This window comes from Dromiciops gliroides, chromosome 4 (genome assembly GCF_019393635.1).
Source record: "Dromiciops gliroides isolate mDroGli1 chromosome 4, mDroGli1.pri, whole genome shotgun sequence".
NCBI classification, from domain to species: Eukaryota; Metazoa; Chordata; class Mammalia; order Microbiotheria; family Microbiotheriidae; genus Dromiciops; species Dromiciops gliroides.
In genome coordinates this window covers 58,110,500-58,129,936 of record NC_057864.1, presented here as the reverse complement: position 1 = coordinate 58,129,936, position 19,437 = coordinate 58,110,500, and positions in this window count along the sequence as shown.

Here is a 19,437-nt window from a genome sequence, read left to right as displayed (position 1 = left end):
CAAGAGGATTGCTGAAGAGGTTTTTCAATTTCTTCCCTTGAGGTTAGAATAAAGTCTTATTCCTAAATATACTATAATGTCATTATAATTTCTTAAAATTTCCAGGTCTTTGAAAATACTTATGTTCATTACTAATATAATATGCCACATTACTACTAAGAACAAGAAGAGGAAAAACAAAAAAAATATGATTATGTAAATAGATGCAGAAAAACCTCATTACAAGATATAGCATACATTTTTGTTTTTTAAAAATAACAACCAAGACCCGGCATCATGTGAAATTGGAATAAAGTAGTGGCCTTTCTAATAAGATCAGAAATATAGCAATGATAATCACTGACATCCAACTATATATCTATGTCTATGTCTATCTATGTTTATATTTATATATCTATATATTTGTCATAGGGCTAAAATGGTAGTTATAGCAATAAAACCAGAAAATAAAACTGAGAAATAAGCCTGGGGAAAGAGAAAATCAAATGACTTTTTTGGGGAGATAATAGAATACTTTACTTAGAAAACCCTAAAGAGTCAACTGAAAAAATTAATTGAAACAATAATTTCATCAAAGTAGCAGGATGTGAAATAAATCTGTGTAAATCATCAACATCTCTTTAATTGCCAACAAAACCCATCAGGATTAAGCAGAACCAGGAGAACAATTGAATAACAACATTGTAAAGATAAATATTCCGCTTCATTGTAGTTTTTTTTTTTGTTGCTGTCTCACTTCATCACCACCACCATCATCACTATCATCGTCATCGTTATTATATGATTTCTTTTGAAACCATTTAAGTTTCTGATTAATTTTATTTATTTATTTATTTATTTTTTGGTGAGGCAATTGGAGTTAAGTGACTTGCCTAGGGTCACACAGCTAGTAAGTGTTAAGTGTCTGATCCCAGATTTGAACTCAGGTCCTCCTGACTCCAGAGCCAGTGCTCTATCCACTGTGCCACCTAGCTGCTCCTCTGATTAATTTTAAATCCTAGGCAATTCCATTTTTTTTTTTTTGGTATGAACCTCTAGGGTCCCAGAGTATAGAAACTTCCTCTACTGATGGTAATTGGAAATTCCTCTGTGACTTCTATCAGGAAACTGATCAATTGACTAATATATTTTAAGCAATTACTATATGCCAGGCAATCTGCTGATTGCTAAAAACATGAAGAAAAAACAAAAAATAATCTCTGTCCTCAAGGAACTTGTATTCTAAAAGGGAGAGGTAGGATATATGAATTAATACATAAAAAGTAAATACAGAGAAGATGGAAGGTAGCCACAAAGGCACAAGCACTAGTAGCTATAGGTTCTAAAAGAGACCTCCTAGAGAACATAGTGCTTGGGCTAAGAGGAAGGCTGGGTTTCTTAAAGTCAGTGTTGAAGAAGGAGAGCATTCCAGTGATAGTGGGTAGATGTGAGCATTGTGTGAGAGGAACAAGTCAGCAAGTCAGTATGTCTGTATTGTAGAATTCGTGGAGGGGAGAAACACATTAAAAAAAGTAGGCTAGGGAAAGGCTAGGTTTTAAGGGACTTTAAAATGTCAAATAAAGATGTTTATATTGGGTCCTAGAGGCAATAGGAAGTCATTAGAGTTTTTAAATAATAGGGTGATGTGGTCAGACCTATGCTTTTAGAAAAATAACCTTGGAAGTCGTGTGGAAGATATTTTAGAAGAAGAGAGATTTGAGACAGGGAGTACAGTTGGGACAGGGAGTCTATTACAATAGTCTAGGTGAGAGGTGAAGTGGTCCTTCTTGAACTAGAGTAGTGGCTATGAGTAGAGGGTAGGGGACATATTTGGGAGATTTTGTAGAGAAAAAATAGTAAGATTTTGCAATGGATTGGATGTGAGGGGTGAGAGAGAACAATTGGGGATGACACCATCTGGAAGAATGATTGTGGCCCAGATAGTAATAAAGAAATTGAGAGGAAGGTTGGGTTTCAAAGGAAAGATCATGAACACTGTTTTGGATATGATGAATTCAGGATATGTGTAGGACATCTTGTTCAAAATGTCCAAAAGAAAGTTGGTGATATGGGAATAAAGTTCAGAAGCGAGACTAGGTATGGGAATCATTTGCATAGTTACTCAGACAATAGAAAACAAGCATTTGTTAGGTGTTTGCTAGGTGTCAAGCACTGCAGATAAAAATATACGCAAAAAATAAAGACAGGGGGTGGCTAGGTGGTGCAGTGGATAAAGCACCGGCCCTGGATTCAGGAGTTCCTGAGTTCAAGTCCGGCCTCAGACACTTGACACTTACTGGCTGTGTGACCCTGGGCAAGTCACTTAACCCCATTGCCCCATAAAAAAAAAAAAAAGAAAAAGAAAAAAAAAATAAAGACAGGTCTTGACCTTAAGAAGCTTACATTCCAAAGGGGGAATTCAACACATAAACAGAAGCTAAAAAGCAGGGCACGTGGCAAAGTTGATAGAAGCAAAAGTGGGAGAGGATTGAAACATGGAGGGCCTTGTCCATGGAGGTCCCAGAATTTGCCAATAAGAGAGGGGGCTGGGCATGGATGAAGGATGATAATTTAAGGCATGGGAGCTGATGAGTTTACCAAGTGGAAGAGGAAAGAGAGAAAGAGAGAGAGAGAGAGAGAGAGAGAGAGAGAGAGAGAGAGAGAGAGAGAGAGAGAGAGAGAGACTTGAGGGATACCCATTGTTAGCAGGCTTGATATGGATAAAGATCTAGCAAAAGAGGATAAAGAGGAGTAAGTCATGTAGGGTGGAAGAAGGGAGACACATAGCAAGCAGTCATGAAAACCTTGAAAACTATCACAGAGGAAAGAGAATCCAGGAATAGAAAACAGTTGAAATAACACCTAAAAATGTAGAATCTTGTTAGAAACAAAGCAAAGTGATGGATTTTGTCTTTTCCTGACAGGCTAAGCCCCATTGAGCCCCAAATTAAATTAAATAAATACTTCTCTATGGATGCACTTATGGTAGATGTCATGGGACCACCTGAGGCAGCATCTTGAGACCTCCTTCCTTCTGCTGATTGCTTCCCCATAATAAGAATTAGTATAACTATGCACCACAGTTACCTTGACTTCTGTTGCTTCAGAATATACCCAGAGGCTAATAAGCAATTGGCATGCATAATAAGAACAAGTGCTTAAATGATTACTTTCTCCATACCTATAAATTCACAGGTGTCAGTAGGTATGTAGCAGCAATCACTTGTAACTGGAGATTTGCTTGTCAGTCAACACTCTGTGTCTCTCTGGCAGGAGGCTGCATTAAGAAAAGTCATTGAATAACCTGGGAGAATTCTCAGTTGAAACAAACCAACCCAGAGAAAATGGAGCCCCAAGACACAAAGTACCTTCCCTCTGTTAATCACTTCCTATCTATATATCTATCCATATCCATATCCATATCCATATCCATATCCATATCCATATCCATATCCATATCCATATCCATATCCATATCCATATCCACACCCATATTATCTATATCTGTATCTATATCCATATGCATAATATCCATATCCATATCTTTATCTATACCTATATCTACATTTACATCTATATCTATATCCATATCTATATCTAGCTTGTTTGTATATATTTGTTTATTTGTTGTCTCAGCCAATAGATTGTGAGCTCCTTAAGGGCAGGGACTGTCTTTTGCCTCTTTTTGTAACCTCATACTGGAACATGGTAGACACTTAATGAATGTTTATTGATTGATTAATAAAAAAGGACATTTTACATCAAAAAATAAATCCATGCTAAAATCAGTACTAAAAGTTGAAAACACTCAATATGGATCTTTGGGGTGGGGGTATTCAAGGTTTTTCTGCCATCAAAGGTTTTTTTTAAGGGGCAGAGAAATTTAGTAAATTTATTGCTATTTTCAATATTGGTCCATTCTTGCTCAATCCTTCTCTCTCATTCTTCTTGTTGCTCTTTTACAACTTCTCTTTTCTAATCATTGAGAAGTTTTGATACACTATTTAAAAAAAAGATAGTTAAAAAGGGTCAAACTTATTTTCATACTTGCTGATGACCAACTTCTAAGTCTTTTCTCCAAGGCAGCTGAAAAAGGTACCGGGTCTCTTTCCATCAGTGGCTGCAATTTTAGGGCTTGAATCTTTTCTCTGCCCTAATGAATGTATAACACTACAGGAGATTAAATAAACATTTCTTTCTCAGGCATAGAAGAAAGTAAATTTAAAAACAATATAATTATATAAGTAGAAGAGCCACAGATATTCAACCTTGAGTAGCACATTAGAAATTTTTAGAAATGAAAACTTCTGTGACTAACCTGTGGGAAAAAGGATATTTAGACTTGGTCAATGAAATGAACTTTGAAATACTTGCCACACAGGGAGAAGATGCAGGACTTACTGGCTCCTCTGCTTTCTCCTAGACTGTCAGCCCATCAAGTTTGCTTTTATGTGATAGCCAATATGCAAATATTCTTGGTGGTGTTGTCTTTCCTCTCAGATTAAAAAATTGGGATGCAGGTGAAGAGATTGTCAAATTGTCCTCTACTCCTCTACGAGTACACATATCCTATTTTCCAACTAAGGAGGAGTAGGCACTGTTTCCCAAACACACCCTCTGTTTCTTTGTGCATTCTCTTCCTTTGGCACGGAATGTGGACTTTTCTTTATCTGTCACTCTTCTTTCTCAACTTCTTGTAACCCTCCCAATCCCATAAGATCAGCTCAAATAATTGAAATGTCAGTTCCCTTGTGAAAGCTTTCCTAATTCCTCCTTGTGATTGAGTCATGTTTTGGTCATATCTGACTCTTTGTGGCCTCATTTGGGAGTTTTCTTGGCAAAGATGCTGGAGTGGTTTGCCATTTCCTTCTTCAACTCATTTTCCAGACAAGAAACTGAGGCAAACAAGGTTAAGTGAGTTGCCCAGGGTCACACAGCTAATAAATGTCTGAGACTAGATTTGAATTCACAAAGATGAGTCTTCTTGATTCCAGGCCTAGTCCTCTATCCACTGAACCACCTAGATGCCCTCTGATTCCTCCAATCAGATGTAATTTCCTTTTCTTCCCAATGCACATACCATATTAGATGAATCCCTCTCAAAGCACTTATTAAATCTTGTCTTATATTTCAGTCATTTGCATACCTCTTGGGGAGGCAGAAGAATTTTGAGGATATATTATGGTATAGTTATTAGGTATAAAATCAGAAGACATGGGTTCACATTGTTACACTATTGTTACCAACTATCCAGAAGACCATGACCAAGTCACTTACTTTATCTCTCTGGGCCTCAGTTTCCTCCTTCATCAAATGGATATTATAATCATTGAATTACCTACCTCACAAGATTATTGTGGGGAATCCAGTGAAATAATATATGTAAAACATTTTGTAAAGTTTGAAGTACTATAAAATACAAGCTCTTATCATCCTGACTACTCAGTTGTATGTTACATGAGGACTGGGAAAATGTATTGTTCATCTCTGCATCTCTTCTTCATTAATTAGCCCAGTGCCTTCCATATCATATTAACTTTAAATTGAAATGAACTAAAGTACAGATTCTTTATCTTTTCTTTTCTTTTCTTTTTTTTTTTAAGTGAGGCAATTGGGGTTAAGTGACTTGCCCAGGGTCACACAGCCAGCAAGTGTCAAGTGTCTGAGGCCGGATTTGAACTCAGGTACTCCTGAATTCAGGGCCAGTGCTCCATCCACTACGCCACCTAGCTGCCCCCAGATTATCAAATAGCAAGTACGAATTGGCTAAAACACACAACTAATATGTGGTACAAAGTACTTTCTTTTTCCTTCCCTCAGTTCCGGTTGGGCAATTGTATCCCCTGACCCCATTTACACCCTTGAGCATTCCCTGCTATTCGACCCACTCTCTACTTTTACTCATCTACCCTACAGGGCAAGAGTTTGTAATTTGGGGTTTGGTAGATAGAACTTGTATGAGAAATGAAGACATCATTCTTTTCACCAACCTTTAGTGGTAAGCACTTTCCTTCAATTATGAAAGTAGGCAACAAAGATGAGAAGGGATCTGTAGTCTTCCCCAGACTGCCAAAGGAGTCTGTGACACATACACAAAAAGTTAAGAACTTCAGCTGTAGGGGAAGGGATCAGAGAGGAACCTCTCTCTTTCCCACCCTAGGTGGGGCAACAGGTGGAATGGGTTAATTGCCACACCTGAACCTTCTCTATTAGCACATTAGCACATCAATAAGAATATCTCAACCAAACTTTTGGCTCTTTCTATAGAGATAGGGACCCCACTAGCTCTACTACTCTTTTCCTGGACTGTCAAGCTTCAGTAAAATGATTTAAGACATCTGGAGGGGCTCTTTGAGTTGGTCATTTGATAAATATTTATTAAGCACCTACCATGTATAGAAACTGAGGAAGAAAGAAAGGCAAAAGCAAATTTCTGCACTCAAGGAACTCACAGTCTAAGGGGAGTGACAGTATGAAAATAACTATGTACAATCAAGATATGTGCAGAATAAGTCGGAGCTGACCAGCAGAGGAAAGGTACTACTAACATTAAGAGGGATCAGAAAAAGCTTCTTGTAGAAGGTGAGATTTTAGCTGAAAGCTTTGGGGACAGTGGACTCATTGCACCAGCATCATTAACAGTACTTTGGGGGTCCTTATCCTCACAAGTTTCTCCACTGATATGTATTTTACCCTTTATTGTTTGCCTTATTCCAAGTCTAATACACATCTCTAGTTTACTTCCAAAAGTCCTACTCCCATAAATCTCTATCACTCAGTAACAACAGTCCTGTTTTGTTGCTACTTCTTTCTATTTTCTTATACTTATTCATTCCAGCTCTATTCTCATGTCAATTGATTAATATAAAAAAGGTTGGAGAGATCTCAGAGGTCACCTATGTCCAACCAAGAATCTATTCTACAACATCCTCAGTCAGTGGTCATCAAGTTCTGCCTGGGAAGAGTCATTGAGAGTGAATCCACTTACCTTTCCATTTTGGGATACTTTTGTTAAGAAATTTTCCCTTAAAACCTTGAAGGATTTATATGAACTCATGCAAAGTGAAGTGAGCAGAACCAGGAGAACATGGTACACAGTAACAGCAACATTGTATGATGATCAACTGTGAATGACTTAGCTATTCTCAGCAATACAATGATCCAAGACAATCCCAAAGGACACATGATGAAAAATGCTATCCATTTCCAGAGAAAGAACTGATATTTGTTTGTTTTTCTTTCTTTCTTTTCCTTCCTTCCTTCCTTTTATTTCTTCTTGCACAAATGACTAAAATGGAAATGTTTACATGATTGCACATGTATAACCTATTTCAGATTGCTTACCTTCTGGGAGAGGGAGGGGAAGGAGGGAGGGGTAGAATTTGGAACTCAAAACTTAAAAAACCCAAATGTTAAAATTTGTTTTAACATATAATTGGAGAAAGATAAAATATTTTTAAAAAGAAGTCTTTTGAAAATAATAAATGTTGGAGAAGCTGTGGGAAAATTGGAACAGTAATCCATTGTTGGTGGAGCTGTGAACTGATCCAACCATTCTGGAGAGCAATTTGGAATTATGTCCAAAGGATGATAAAGCTGTGCATACCCTTTGACCCAGCAATACCACTTTTGGGTCTTTTTCCCAAAGAGATCATGGAAGGAGGAAAGGGACCCACATGTACAAAAATATTTATAGCTGCTCTTTACGTGGTGGCAAAGAATTGGAAGTTGAGGGGGTGCCCATCAATTGGGGAATGGCTGGACAAGTTGTGGTATATGAATACAATGGAATACTATTGTGCTATAAGAAACGATGAGCAGGAGGAGTTCAAAGAAACCTGGAGGGTCTTGCGTGGGCTGATGATGAGTGAGATGAGCAGAACTAGAAGAACATTGTACACAGTAACATCAACATTGAGTGTTGATCTACTGTGATGGACTATATTCTTCTCACCAATGCAATGGCACAGAAGAGTTCCAGGGAACTCGTGATGGAAGAGGATCTCCAAATCCAGGAAAAAAAAAAAGAACTGTGGAGTATAGATGCTAAATGAACCATACTATTTCTTTTGTTTTTGATGCTGTTGGGTTTTTTTCTATTTTGAGGTTTTCCATCATTGCTCTGATTTTTTTTCTCTTATAACATGACTAATGCAGAAATAGGATTAATGTTATTATGTGTGTGTGTATATATATATATATATATATATATATATATATATATATATATATATATATATATATATAATCTATATCAGATTACCTGCTGTCTAGGGGAGGGGGAAGGGAGGGGAGGGAGGGAGAAAAATCTGAAATTGTAAAGCTTGTATAAACAAAGGTTGAGAACTATCTTTACATGTAATGGAAAAAAAATAAAATACTTTATTAATTAAAAAAATGGATATGCTTTTATCACAAAAAAAGAAGTCTTTCCTTGCAACAAGCCTAAGTTACAGTTTTCACCTTTACTACTAGTTGGACTAGATAACTTGGCAATGCTTTGAGCACATGATTCAATAAATGATGAGACTGTTAATCTAATTTGAGGAAGAGCCTGCCTAGGATGTTAGTTATCACCATTTCAGGGACTTAGAGGCTTTGCTCAAATTACATTTCTCTAAATGATGTCAGGCAGTTCTCCTTTGATTTGTTTTTACTACTCTTGGATGGGATCCTTTGTCAGCCAAAAAGGCTTGGGGTCCAAAATGTTCTTTGATCATAATTCAGAGGAGAAAGAGTTCCCCATAACTTTAAAAGATTTGTATGCAGGTAGACTCTCAGGTAATTCCTAGTACTTTCATTATAATATTAAATAGCAAAAATTATGGGCTTTTTAATTTTCAATGATCAAATGTTTAATTTTCAGCGACCAAATAGTGACATTGGGATTTAATAGGCATATCAATTTAAGGGTTGATCTTTTGTCAAAATTAGGGTGGAGAGGTCACACATGATAAATAAAAACCCACTATTTAGAAAATGATTATTGGTGTTAGCAGGTTCAATAAAAAACTTCCTTTATGTCATGCTTGAATATGTAATGAGCAAGAAAAACAAAACTTCATTAATCTGATCTTGATTTCTTTCTTTTTTAATCATAAAAGTATTTAATATTTTCTAATTATCTGTAAAGATAATTTTCAACATTTATTTTTATAATATTTTTTGTTCCAAAATTTTCTCCTTCCCTCCCTTCCCTCCCTCCTCCCCAAGACAGAAAGCAACCTGATATAGGTTATATGTGTACAATCACATTAAACATATTTTTGCATTAGTTATGTTGTGAAAGAAAAATCAGAACAAAAGGGAAAAACCTCAAAAAAAGAAAAAAAAAACCAACAACAAATGTGGAAACAGTATGGTTCAATCTTCATTCAGATTCCACAGTCCTTTTTTTCTGGATGTGGAGAGCATTTTCCATCAGGAGTCCTTTGGATTTGTCTTGGATCATTGCATTGCTGAGAAGAGCCAAGTCTATCACAGTTGATCATCACACAACATTGCTGTCACTGTGTACAATGTTTTCCTGGTTTTGCTCTTGATTTCTTTCTATTCTCATTACTCCTCTTCTTAAACATTAAAAAAAAATTGATTTCCAAATTCTCTCTCTCCCTTCAGCTCCATCGCCATTCTTTGAGAAGGCAAGCAATATGATACCCATTATGCATGTGAAATCATGCAAAGTGTATTTTCATATGAGTCATGTTGCAAAAAAGGAAGAAAAATAAAAAAAGTGAAAAAGATCTACTTCAATCTGCATTTAGGACTTTTTATTATGTATCACTTGGAAATGATGGGGGACAATGATATATCATTGTATTGATCAGAGTAACTAACTCTTTTATACTTGATTATTTTTTAAAATATATTTTTGTTAAATATTTCCCAATTACATGTAAAAATATTTAAACATTCATTAAGAATTTTAAATTCTCTTCTTCCCTCTTCCAACCCTTGAGAAGCCAAATAATATGATATTGATTGTACATGTGAAGTCATGCAAACCATATTTCCATATGAGCCATGTTGCAACCCCCCCCCTAAGAAAACACAAAAACAAGAAAAATAAAGAAATTTTAAAAAGTGTTCTTCAATCTGCACTCAGAGTTCATCAGTTTTCTATCTGGAGGGGGATAGCATTTTTCATCATGGCTCCTTTGGAATTGTGTTGCATTATTATCTTGATCAGAGTAACTGAATCTTTTTAAAAAAATAGTATTTTGGAGGCAGCTAGGTGGCATAGTGCATAGAGCACTGGCCCTGGATTCAGGAGTACCTGAGTTCAAATCCAGCCTCAGACACTTAACACTTACTAGCTGTGTGACCCTGGGCAAGTCACTTAACCCCAATTGTCTCACTTAAAAAAAAAAAACCAAAAAAAATAGTATTTTATTTTTTCCCCAATTACATGTGAAGATAGTTTTCAACATTTATTTTTGTGAAATTTTGAGTTCCAAATTTTTCTCTCTCTCTCTCTTCCCTCCTTCCTCCCAAAGCCAGCAAGCAATCTGATATAGGTTATACAGTACAATCATGTTGAACATATTTCCACATTAGTCATGTTGTGACAGAAGAATCAGAACGAAAGAGAAAAATCACAAGAAAGAAGAAACAAAAACAACATCAAAAAAGTGATGAAATTACAGGGTGTTTGACAGCCATGGAATGCCATCCCCTCATGAATATAAGCATCTTCACTTATGCTGTACTGATTGGTTTTCAGAGTTTGAATTTGTCTAGTGTTGATTGGCTGGCTGAGAATCGGCTAATTATTCCTGCAGTCTACAAAAGTGAATTGTGAGACAAGACTTGGTCTCTTTCTCTCTCTTGTTCTTCAGGACTCTGCCTTTGTCCCTCTCCTGTGCATCAGATGCAGGGCAGATAGGTGGCAGAGTGGATAGAGCACCAGGCTTGGAGTCAGGAAGAGCTGAGTTAAAATTTGGTGCAGACACTAGCTGTGTGACTCTGGGCAAGTTACTTAACCTGGCTTGCCTTAGTTCCTTATCTGCAAAATGAGCTGGAGAAGGAAATGGCAAAGCACTTCAGTATCTTTGCTAAGATGACCCCCCCCCCAAATGGGGTCATGAAGAGTTGGAGACAACTGAACAGCAGATGGGGGTGTGTGTGGGAGAGTGATTTTTCTATTCCACCCTCCCATAGAACAAAGCTTCTTAAACTATGGGTATCGACTCCATATGTGGTCACTGAATATGGGGGTTGTGAAAAATTTGGCAGGAAATGTTTGATTTGCATTCATATTTTATTTTGTTTTTTTTTTGTTTTTTAGTGAGGCAATTGGGGTTAAGTGACTTGCCCAGGGTCACACAGCTAGTAAGTGTTAAGTGTCTGAGGTCAGATTTGAACTCAGGTACTCCTGACTCCAGGGCTGGTGCTCTATCCACTGTGCCACCTAGCTGCCCCTGCATTCATGTTTTATATACCTATATACCTGGGACCTTGTAAGAATTTCTTGGGTGAAAAGGGTCTTGAGTGGAAAAAGTTTAAGAAGCCCTGGTATAGAACATAGAATGGAAGTATGTATATAGCATGCCCATGGAAGTCGTATGTGCTTGCCTATATCATGACAGGACAATATTTGTTACCTCCAACTGTTCTTGGGATATTCTGGTTCACTATGCTCCTAGTTCTTGTGGGGGTGTAATCTACTTGGAGAGCAAAGCTTAGTGGAACAGTGCAAGGGTTTGAGAAGGGGTTTGTTTGCTTGTTTAACCTTCCATAAGAAAGGTTGGGGTGGGGGAACATCTAAACCACAACGTGATACTATAAGTCTTTTTTTTTTTTTTTTTTGCCGGGCAATGGGGGTTAAGTGACTTGCCCAGGATCACACAGCTAGTAAGTGTCAAGTGTCTGAGGCCGGATTTGAACTCAGGTACTCCTGAATCCAGGGCTGGTGCTTTATCCACTGTGCCACCTAGCCGCCCCAATACTATAAGTCTTGAAGTGACTGTATAGGACTCTGTAAGAAAATGGAACTCACTGGAATGACAAAAGATTGCTCCTTAAGCAACCCCAAGTTCAGTTCCTAAAATGCTTCCCATAGAGGAAACACACACTATGACTCAAGGTGAGATAAACTCCAAGAGTGGCTAGGATCCTTGGAGCACATCTCATGTAACACATACAACATAGTTGCATATATTAGGTCTGTATGTAGTAAATATGTAGGTTACATGCAGGAATATAACAGACACATATAAAGAAGTATAAAATAGCAAGAATTAAAACAACATCACCTGTTATGGTTTCATAGAAATCACATTATTTGCACTCTAATGTTGAACCTGGGTTTAATGACAACTCTTTTATACTTTGAGCATCATCCATTACTGTGAATGGCCCAGACTGGCTATTGTTGTGCCTAGTCATTGTGCATGCTCTTTCTTCCCTGGGGTCCTCTGTATCTGGTAAGAAACAGGTGGCCTCTAAAGTCAGCTTTCCCACTTCTAGGCCAAGGTCCCTCTCATGCCATGACATTCCCATGAACTCTGGTGACTGTCTACACCCACTTTCTTCCTCATTTGAATTGCTGCCTTGGGATCATAGGATCATACATTTAGTGTTGGCAGGGACCCCAGAAGCAATTAAGTCCAATTTATTGGTGCATTTACTAGTCACATAACCAGTAAGTACTCAAGGCAGAATATCTTGATTCCAAGCCCAAAGATTTATCTATTATTACAGCAGGCTATCTTGTTAGCTCCTTCTGAGCTATTATCCAGAGTCAACAGTCCAGCAGCAATTGGCAGGCAGCCTCTTTTCTTGGAGCTTTCTTCCCAATCTTCTGTCATTCTTACTCTCCTGCTTACCTGGGAGTCCAAACAATTTGCAAATGGGCACTAGGTAGTTTTGGTGCTGAATAAGTTTTGGTTATGCTGGCTGGGGTTTACTTCACAAAAGATCAGGCAAACCATTCCTCCAGTTGACCAGGTGATGGTAGCAGAGAACACTAGTAGCAGAAAGAACAGAGCAGCAGAAAATACTAACTTGAGGCAAAAGCTCAAGATTCAGTTATGAGATACTAAAGAATTATGTATTTCATGTTTACAGTCTTTCTTTGTTTCTTTCCTTCCTTCCTTTTCTTTCTTCCCTTTCCTTCCTTCTTCCTTCCTTCCTCTCTCCCCCTCCCTCCTCTCTCTGTTTCTATCTATCTATCTATCTATCTATCTATCTCTATCTATCTATCTATCTATCTATCTATCTATCTATCTATCTATCTATCTATCTATCTATCTATCTATCTATCTATCTATCTATCTATCTATCTATCTATCTATCTATCTATTATCTATTCTCCACCCTCATTTTTCTGGCTATAATTGGACAGCAGGATTTACAAACCAGATTCTTCCCAAGGTCAGAGTCATATTCAAATCTCTCCAACACAATCTCCCATTCCCATTTCCAATCAGTTTGCAAGTATTATTGATCATATCTTCATAATACCTCATGCTACCATTGTCTTCTGTCTTCTCACCTAGCTCCCACCCTTATTCAGGTCTTTGCTACTTCTCTTTCATATTATTGCAAGAGCTTCCCATTTGCTATCTTCTATGTGCAGTCTATCTTCTCTCCAATCCTTTTTTTTTGGTTGTTTTTTTTTTTTTTTTTGTGCGGCAATGAGGGTTAAGTGACTTGCCCAGGGTCACACAGCCAGGAAGTGTCAAGTGTCTGAGGCCGGATTTTGAACTCAGGAACTCCTGAATCCAGGGCCGGTGCTTTATCCACTGAGCCACCTAGCCACCCCTCCAGTCCTTCTTATATACAACTGCCATATCGACGTTCTTAAGACACAGGTCTGACTATGTCATTCCCTTGACCAAGTAGTTTCAGTGGCTTACTATTACCTCTAAAACATAATACAAACATTTAACCCTGCTTGACATTTAAAACTCTTTACCATCTGTCTCCAAACATCCTTCCAGATTTATTTGCATTATCTACCCTGAAGTACTCTATATTTCCGTCTAACTAGTCTCTTTGCTATTCCTTAGATATGCCATTCCATCTCCCACTTCTCTGCCCCATGCTCTCCCTCTTCAATGTCACATCTTGGAAAATCTAATTCCTTCAAGGCTCAATTCAGGTGCTGAATGCCGCATAAGGCCTTTCCAGAGGTGTGTGTGTGTGTGTGTGTGTGTGCGTGTGTGTGCATGCGCATGTGTGTTTATCTAATCTAATTGCCATTGATAAATTCAAGTCACTTAGCAAAGATGAACTATGCTTTTTATTGAAAGAACTGACAAATTTGATTGATCATCCTCTGTAATGAGATATAATAATAAAATAACTAGCTTTTATATAGTGCTTTAAGGTTTGCTGGCCTTTACATATGTTACCTCATTTAATCTTCACAAGAACCCTGTGAAGTAGGTGTTATTATGATTCTCATTTTACAGGAAACTGAGACTGAGAGAGATTAAGTGACCTTTCCAGGGACTCAGCTAGCAAGTGCTTAAGGCAGGATTTGATTTCAGGTTTCCCTGACTCCAAGTCCAACACTCTGTAATCTTGTGCCACCTGTTTGAAAGATTCTGGCAAACAGGAGAGATGCTTTGGTCTGGAGTATACAAACCCAAAATAATAGAACTAATTTCACCTTGATTCTTAGATTGGAAAACAGCTTATTAAAGAGATGGTTAGCAAACATGTTGAAAAGGAAATAGTTTTCATAAAGAACCCAAAGCATTCCTTGCTAGACTAACCTCACTTCCTTTGCTATAGGGGCTACTAAATTTGTGGGACATGTAAATGCTATCTGTAGCTTAACTAGATTTTAGCAAACATTTGATGAAAGTATCTCATGTATTCTTGCAGAAAAGATGGAGAGAGGTGGACTGGGTTTGGAGTGGGGGGGGGGAGAACAGCTGAATCCAGTTCCCCAGGTTTAGATTTCTGACTGTGTATTGATTTGAATGTTCTTTAGTTGCCTTTGGAACAAAATGAGCACATCCATCTCCTGATTCCACTAGTTTCGAGAGCCCTCCCATCTCCCCTTCTTGTACCTCTTCCTGTAGTTTCTTTAAAAAACGATCCTAGGTCCTTTCCTTGGTTGCTCAAAAGCCCCAGTCTTCCTTAATTTCCCATAAAGCAGCACCAGTATAGTCTGGGCTTGTTCCTAGGAAGATTCAGATGGTGGTGGTGGTAGTAGGTAGATGGATGGGGGTGTGGGAGGGTATAGGAACAGGCACATTATAGCATATGATCCCTTTTGTTGCCCACTAACTCTTCCCCTCTAGGGTTACCCTTTTCCTATTATGTGAATATCTTCTTGTATGTATTATACATATACATATGTATAAACACATAGATAGATAGTCTCCTTTATTAGTGTACAAGCTCCTTCATTAATATACAGTATGGAAGCTATGTAAGGACAGGGGCATTTTTGTGTGTGATATTTACCTTTATCCCTTAGTGCTTAGCGCAGTTGCAAGTTCGTAGTAAATGCTTGATAAATGCTTGTTGGTTGATTTGATTAAAAGTAACACTTCTCAGGTGGTATCAGATAGTAGCACAGGGGGTAGGGGTGGCTGAGGCATAAATTTTTCATTTTTGGAGAATGTGCTCCTCCTATTTAGAAAGTCAGGTCCCACATTGGGCAACAGGTTTCTATCTCTGGTGATAAAGATGTCAGCTTCTCATCTTCTTTTTAACCTTAGAAGCTCAGACTCTGTTGGTTAGAAGGATGGCTGAGGGTAAAGAGCTCTGAAGCTGGAGTCAGACTTTGAATGCCTCAACCTTGGGCAAGTCATTTCCATACATGGGGTTCCTCATCTGTAAACAGAGCGTGCTGGAGTAAATGATCCCTAAGGTATCTGCCAGCTCTATGATTTATTTCCATTGGTAACCTTCTTTTTGGAGATGGTGCTGAGAGTGAGAGAGAGGGGGTGAGAGGTGGAGGGAGGAGAGGGAAGGAGAGGGAGAGAAGGGAGAGAGAAAAAGAGAGAGAGGGAGACAGAAAGAGAGAGAGAAGTCAGGTAGAGACAAAGGGAGAGAGAGAAATGGAAAGAAAGGGAGGGAGAAGCATAAGGGGAAGACTGACAACTGCTGTGCCAAAGGAGCATACATTTTATATTATCAGCAAACACATATAGGTTGTGTTAGATTTAAACTTTTGTTGAATTCTTATTGAAATAAATTAGCTAGAATATAGTAACAATGGTCAGATAAACTGAGTAGTTTTGACACAAGATTTGTATTGTTTCATGGTCAGTCTTATTGTTTAACCATCTGTTTATAATTTAGAGGAGTTGTCATGAGCACTGGTGTTCACTGTGAAGTGAATTCTCTACTATATAAATTTCAACATCAAAAAACCAGAAAAAAAGAAGCACAGTGTGCTCATTAAGTTTCCTGCTTAACTTATTGTGGCCTAAGATTTTAATATCTTTTAGAGTTTGGTTATATAGACAACATGTGTTACCAAAGGGTTTTTTTTTTTTGGGTGGGGCAGTGAGGGTTAAGTGACTTGCCCAGGGTCACACAAGTTAGTAAGTATCAAGTGTCTGAGGCTGGATTTGAATTCAGGTCCTCCTGAACCCAGGGCCAGTGCTTTATCCACTTCCCTATCTAGCTGCCCCCCACCCCCCCACCAAGTTTTAAGATACAATCTATAGTCATTGACTATGGGAAGAGGGATTTAGTAATGTTGATAGGGTGTTGATACCTTTCAAGTTATGTGCCAGAAAGTAAACATTAAAGCTGTTTCATGACTTGGTAGGTTTAAAACTGAATAACCTTCCAGGAACAATAAATAGGTAGATAGCCAGAGAACTTCTGCTGTACCCTTGCGATGTCAGAAGAAATTGAGAAAGGCCTCTAGGATGTTGGGTGGATGTCCTCTGGCAAAATTATGGAAGCACAATAGCACCAGATGGGTAGGCAAAGATGAGCTACAACCAACTCCAATGGTAAGAACTTTCGTAGATCCACTTGAGTATTTGAATAATAAGCCCTATTTGGGTGAATGTCCACTACTAGACTCAAGAACTTAGGTTGGAGATATCCTAACTCAAAACTGCTTCAGTCATCTGCTCCCTAGCTAATGCCACTGCAACTCCAGGAGATTCTCAGTTTATGATCTGTCTTCTAAAAGCCTGTTTGTTAAGCTGAATGTTTGTAAAATAACATAAACATTCCAATATCAACATCAGACCCATTGGTTAGATTCCCAGGACAGCTCAACAAAAGTTTATTCATCATCTAGAATGTACATGAAGTATAGACCTGAGAGTGTACAACTCTCTGTAATCTGGCTCCTAATCTTATTATTCAATTGAAACGGCTCTTCCCAAAATGACCGATGATCTCTTAATTGACAAATTTGATGGCCTTTTCTCAGTCCTCACCCTTCTTGACCTCTTTGCAGCATTTGACATTGTTGATCACCTCTTCCTTCCTTCCTTCCTTCCTTCCTTCCTTCCTTCCTTCCTTCCTTCCTTCCTTCCTTCCTTCCTTCCTTCCTTCCTTCCTTCCTTCCTTCCTTCCTTCCTTCCTTCCTTCCTTTCTTTTTTCTGGGAAATGAGGATTAAGTGACTTGCCCAAGGTAACACAGCTAGTAAGTGTCAAGTGTCTGAGGCTGGATTTGAACTCAGGTCCTCCAGAATCCAGGGCCAGTGCTTTATCTACTGCACCACCTAGCTGCCCACTGTTCACCTATTCCTTCTGCATTATCTCTTCCCTTTTGGTTTTCATGGCACTTCTTTCTCCTGGTTCCTATTCTACTCACCTGATTTCTCAATCTCTTTGCTGGATCTTCATCTGAGTCATGTCCACTGACTGTAGTTGTAACCTTGGGCTCCGCCCTGGGTACTATTCTCTTTCCCCTCTTTTCTATCTTTCTATGTCAGAGTTGTCAAACACAAGCCATGTTAAATTGTAATTGGGAATTATTGAACAAAAGAAATCAAGGAAAAATGACACCAGGTTATTAGAAAAACCATCGGGGCAGCTAGGTGGCACAGTAGATAAAGCACCGGCCCTGGATTCAGGAGGACCTGAGTTCAAATCCAGCCTCAGACACTTGACACTTACTAGCTGTATGACCCTGGGCAAGTCACTTAACCCTCATTGCCCTGCGGGGAAAAAAAAAGAAAAGAAAGAAAAGAAAAAAAGAAAAGAAAAACCATCAACACGAATCTTGGAATTGTTGAAGATGACAAACTGTGCTTGTTAAAGAAAAATGCCAGAATGGAAAGAATACTAAAGTTATAGTCATAGGTACTAACTAGGTTTTGAATCCTGGTCATATTCCTTATAACCTATTTGACCTTGAGGAAATCTTCAATCTCTCTGAGTCTCAGTTTCCTCATTTGTAAAATGAAGAAATTGGAGTATGTGATATATCAGTTTCCTTTCAGCTCTAAATATTAAGTTTCTATGAACTTATAAATCCTTCCCAAGAGTATGGTTTGTTGTGAGAGATGGAGGGAGAGAATTTGGACCTCAAATTAAAAAAAAAAATAAATGTTAAAAAAATTTTTTTTAAACCAATAATTAGGAAAAAAATAAAATATTACTTAAAAAAGAATATGTTTGGTTCCAGGAGTATGTTGATAAATATTTAACAGCAGTTATGTAGGTGGTACATATTTTCAAGCTAAACTGCACTATTAACATTTTCTCTATCACTTTTTTTTTGTGAGGCGATTGGGGTTAAGTGACTTGCCCAGGGTCACACAGCTAGTAAGTGTCAAATGTCTGAGGCCAGATTTGAACTCAGGTACTCCTGACTCCAGGACTGGTGCTCTATCTACTGTGCCACCTAGCTGCCCCTCTCTATCACTTTCTTAAGACAGAGTCAACAAAGCAATAAAGCAAGCCTTGATTTGTAACATTTGCCAATTTGGATGTGTAAATATTCACACTGAATATTTAACAATTGGTTCTTCCTAGTTGAGATGTACTCCTGATTGGTTTCAAAGTTGGGATCAGGTCTGATCCTACAGTTAAGGGGTCCAGATTCAAAGGGATGGAGCGTTCCCACATTTGACAGAGGTCATGAACAGCAGATAGTTATTTGGCTAATGAAATCATTTTGTCTTTTGCAGATAGCTTTCAAGGCCGGCCTAGGCAAAGTAGGAAGAAAATTTATTTCTGTCCTTCCAGCTCTACCATTCTGTCCTCTCTTCCCTTTTGAAAGCAGAGAACTAGAGAACCTATCACCCTTTTTCAAGATCCGCTAGTTTCATCTTCTTGCTGTACCTTTGTGCTATCCAAGTTTGTTTTTAGGAGATTTGAAACTCTTCACCCTAAAATGTAAATAACGGATAACACTTTTAATGCATTCAGTCTTTCAGGGGTATTTGCCTTGGAATGAAGAGCAAATGCTTAAATTTAAGAAATGAAAGGGGGAAAGGGAACAAACATTTTTTAAGCATCTATTATGTGCCAGGCACTGAGCAAAGCACTTCACAAATATCTCATTTGATCCATAAT